At 41.1% G+C, this 4,725-nt stretch overlaps 1 pseudogene; it reads right to left on the bottom strand.

Moving 5' to 3' along the window:
• Positions 1–1,782: 1,782 nt before the first annotated feature.
• LOC111822417 (vomeronasal type-1 receptor 4-like) lies at positions 1,783–4,338 on the bottom strand (annotated as a pseudogene).
• Between the last annotated feature and the right edge of the window lie 387 nt (positions 4,339–4,725).

Here is a 4,725-nt window from a genome sequence, read left to right as displayed (position 1 = left end):
CAAATTAAGCACAGAAGCAAGGAAGCTCAGATGGGGGAAGAGGGAAGGCATGCCACATGAAGCTCACCAAGGAACTGAGGAATACAAGCTAAAAAAGACAAGAACCTTCCCTGAGAGCTGATAGAGAAAAAGCCTTGTTCTAGAGCCAGTGCCCTGAATTCAGACTTGTAGCTTCCTAAACTGGTTGAAAATAAATTTCTATTCATTAAAGCCACCTACTTGTGGAATTTCTGTTATAGCAGCACAAGATAACTAAGACAATTAGGTATTTTAGGAAAGTGTTTTGTGGTTTACCTATGGAAGCCCTGGATTTGTATTTTATTTTCTGACACAGATTGCTAGGTTCCATCTCCAGAGGTTATGATTAAGCCTGGTGTGGGGCAGAAAACATATATTTCTAACTTGATCCTAAGGAGCACTGGTGGTGCAATGGTTAAGTGCTCAGCTACAGTCCGAACCCGCCAAGCCACTGTGAGAGAGAAAGACCTGGCGATGTGCTCCCATAAAGATAACAGTCTTGGAAACTCTATGGGGAAGTTCTACTCTGTCCTATAGGGTCACTCTGAGTCAGAATTGAATCGCGGGCACTGAAGAACAACAACCATGTTCCAAGTTGATATTGATGCTGCCGATGCTTGGACCACACTTTAGGGACCACTGATATCTTCCATTTTTATAAAAATGCACATATTCCATAAATATTTCTTGTGTCCATTAACATGTTCCAGTCTATAAGGGTCTATTCTTGTCTTTGACTCATTTCTGGCAACAATTACAACCACAAAATGGTTGATATCTCTCATATAAAACAAGGATTTATCTTTGCAAATGTGTAAACCTAGATCACCAAGACACTGTTAAACACGTTAGCCCTTGGCTCATTTTACTCCCCAATTACTATGTAGTATTAATTAGTGAGAAAACTCCAATGAGATGGATTGACGCAATAGCCACAACAATGGATTCAAACTACCAATGATCATGAAGAATGCGCAGGACTGGGCAACGTTTTGTTCTGTTTTATGTGGGGACATAATGAGTTAGACCCAATTCAACAGCAACTAATAACAACAAACAACAATTTTGTATGAGAATATATTTTAGTAAGGTTAAACTGAGTTTTTAAAGGAATAAAGTAAAGCCATAAAACAGAGCAATTCCTTGTCTACTTTGACCTGCCCCCTCCCAGGCAGTCAGCTCTGTCTCAGTGTAAAGTTAAGCACCATCACCTTGGCTCTAACCACCTCCTTCTTGATATGTTCTCCCCTTGGTGTGTAATTTCCCCTGACATTGCCTGTTAGTGAGTTCTACAGCAGCAAGTAGATAAGCTCAGCCTCAAAAGAGAAAGAAGCTAACATTCACAATTTGTGACACTCTAAAAATCACAGAGAACAATACATTACTTTACAAAGAATTTGTGAAATCTCTTTAGGGCTCTCTGTCTCTCTCTTCCCCCCACCTCCCAGTCTTCTGTTATAATCAAAGACATAAAATCTAATTTTTCAAGAAAAAACAAGGCTCTGTAATGTGAATTATATTTTAAAACTCTCAGAGTCACTTTAATTCAATTGTGCTGTAAATAGCTACATCATGGATACAATAGCACAAACAAAAACCAAACCAAACCTACTGTCGTCGAGTCGATTCCAACTCATAGCGACCCTATAGGACAGAGTAGAACTGCCCATAGGGTTTCCAAGGAGCTGCTGGTGGATTTGAACTGCCGACTTTTTGGTTGGCAGCCAGACTCTTAACCGCTGTACTGTACCACCAGGGCTCCAACTATAGTTTAGGGAAGTTTATTTTACTCATCCCCCAAGCAAAACTGAGCTAGGAGATGTGGACGAGCCTGCTCATCAGCACAAAAGAGCTAAAGGTTGGAAAACACGCAACCACAAGTGTCGTGATGTTGTACAGGTTGAGGTTTTGACTATCAAACTATGCCATGTAAAATGCCAAAATAGAAGAAAAGGAGCAAAAGGAGACGAAGATGCTTACCAGCACCAGGATTGTGTGGGTGGCTGTCGTCTCAGGAGAGGTTTTTGGGAGAGGTGTTTGTTCTGAATGTACTGGACTCGCTGCTTATGTTTGTACAAAATAAACACCATGAAGCTGCTGGCCCAGACCATAAGTCCCAGAAACATAAAATCAATGGAAGCAAGCAGGAGGGTATAAAGTAATGCGCTAACTGAATGCTGAAAGTTACAAGTCATTATGCAAAATCACTTCTCATGGTGTTGTTCCTGTCCTGGTTTGGCCCAGCCACCCTTAAAGGATTCACAATATGTAATAGAAGATTGAGGAGCCAGCAGGTGTAACAAGAAGAGACAATATGGTCTGAGGCTCTCATTTTGAGCTGGGTCCACTTGGGTGTACTGGAGCTGACTATGATGGCCTGGAAGCCAGTCAGGAGGCAGGTGGTGCAGATAGAGGCCCTTTGGGGCACTCGGTGAAGGTAGAAGAGGAGTTTATAGCCCACATCACCAAGGAAATATTTCAGCCCCAGAGCTGTCATGGCATGAGGGACCCCCTTAGAGAGAAGCACCAAGGTGTTGGCTGAACACAGGTGGCTGAGAATCAGATCGATGGGCTTTAGTGTGTGTCCAGCAAATAACAAGGACAAGTGAAGACATAAAAGTAAGGAATTTCCCAGGAGCCCAGTACCAGTCTGGAGGAGGAAGACAATTCCAAATGCTAAGTCGCTGGGAATCACTGGGCTGCTGGTCATAGATTTAACATTTTCCTCAGAGACTGAGAAACCTGGAATTAAAAAAAAAATCTTGAAAACAAAATATATAATTTATAATTGTTTCAGCTCTAGAGAAGTTGAGTCATAGCCACCTAAGAAACCAACCTCTGATTGAAGATTTCAGAGTTAGTATCATTAGACATATATGTGAAACCTGAACAATGAATAAGGAAGACCAAAGAAGAATTGATGCGTTTGAATTTTGATGTTGGTGAAGAATATTGAATGTAACATGGATTGCGAGAAGAATGAACAAATCTCTATTGGAAGAGGTACACCCAGAATGGTCACGTACTTTGGACATGTTATCAGGAAGAACCATCATGTTTGGTAAAGTAGAGGTTCAGCGAATAAAAGGAAGACTCTCAACAAGATGGAATGACACAGTGGCTGCAAGCATGGGCTCAAACATAGCAACAATTGTGAGGATGGCACAGGACCAGGCGTGTTTCATTCTGTTGCACTGAATCAGAACTGACTCGACAGCACCTAACAACAACAACATCATTCTACAGAACATTTCCAGGTAAACTTACTCTCCAAACTTCACACCTGCTGCTTATCTCCGCTTTCCTTCTGTGGAGGCCAAGGTTGTTTTTCAGACAGTGTCATCTACTGTTTCCTTGTTAGCACAGCATAGACAGTCCCTGGGTGGTGCAAAAGGTTAAGTGCTTGACTAATGCCTGACCTTTGAAAAGCCCATCTAATAGTGTCTGTGTAATAATGGTCAATTAAATGTTTGGGAGAAGTCCCTAGTTGGTGCAAGTGGTAAAGTGCTCAACCACTAAGCCGAAGGATGGTGGTTCGAACCCGCTGAAAGGCAACTCAGAAGACAGGTCTGGAGATCTGCTTCTGAAAGGTTACAGCCTTGAGAACCCTATGGAGCATTTCTACTCTGCACACGCGGGGACGTCACGAGTTGGAACTGACTCAGTGGCAACTAACAACAACAGCGCATAGATACTTTCTTTTTCCTCTAGCAGCAATGTGTCTAGGCCCAATCATGGCAAGAATACTGATTTCTCTTAATTAAACAGCCAGAAAATCAAGTTCTCTTTACCATGAATGAAGAAGGGATGAGTACAGGACTCAGTAATTGCCCACAAGATAAAGGGGCAATCTAACAGACATTCCAGGAAAGACTCTTCTCTCTGATAAAAGAGACAGGCATGAAATTCAGGGTCTTTCTATCCCACCTCTCTCTCCCTGCTTTGCATTCTTTTCTTGTAAGGACACGTTACCCTTACCGGAGCTGTGAGGTGTTTATGAAGCAGCCAGCTGAGATGAGAGTCAGAATCTTGAGGATGAGAGACTGCAAGAATGCAAGAGTCGTGGTCCTTGAAAATCATCAAGTGACACCATTTTTCTTGGAACTTCTGTCTCAAGAGTTCTAATAAAGTCAACAATAAATGTCTTATTTGTCTTTCTTGAAAATATAAGGTATATTTTTATTTAAGATATAAGATATATTTTTAAACTAGGTGTCAGAGAGAAAGAAGCCATACCTGATCCATACCTATCCCAACACATGTTGCACGATGTTCTTTCCTTTCCATGCACCGAAGACATCACAAGAAAGTCATTAACATGATCTGCAGTTGCTGACTTGTTGGTGGTTTTTTTCTTCTGTGTTTCTTATCGAAGCAGCTCACTCATCCTCGCAAAACAGACTCAGGGCACAGGACTCAGAATTGCAGAGAAACTGGGCAGTAAGTGGATTACAGAGCAGAATCAGACAACATGAAGTGATAGAGACCAAAATATATCAAATAATGCAAAGACAGTATGCTGATGGGAATGTTTCTTTTGTGAAATAAAAGACAGATGTAAACTTACACGTGAATAATGATTAATTGTATATTGACATTTAATAGGAGACCACCAGTAAGTCAGACTTCTTGTTAAGTTTTATTTATTTTTAGTTTATCCAGATAAACTTAATTCCAGAGGAAAACATACATAAATTATTTATGAGT

Source organism: Trichechus manatus, unplaced genomic scaffold, assembly GCF_000243295.1.
Source record: "Trichechus manatus latirostris isolate Lorelei unplaced genomic scaffold, TriManLat1.0 scaffold00176, whole genome shotgun sequence".
Classification (NCBI taxonomy): domain Eukaryota; kingdom Metazoa; phylum Chordata; class Mammalia; order Sirenia; family Trichechidae; genus Trichechus; species Trichechus manatus.
Note: the sequence above shows the minus strand (reverse complement) of the source record. Positions and strands in the feature narration are given on the sequence as shown.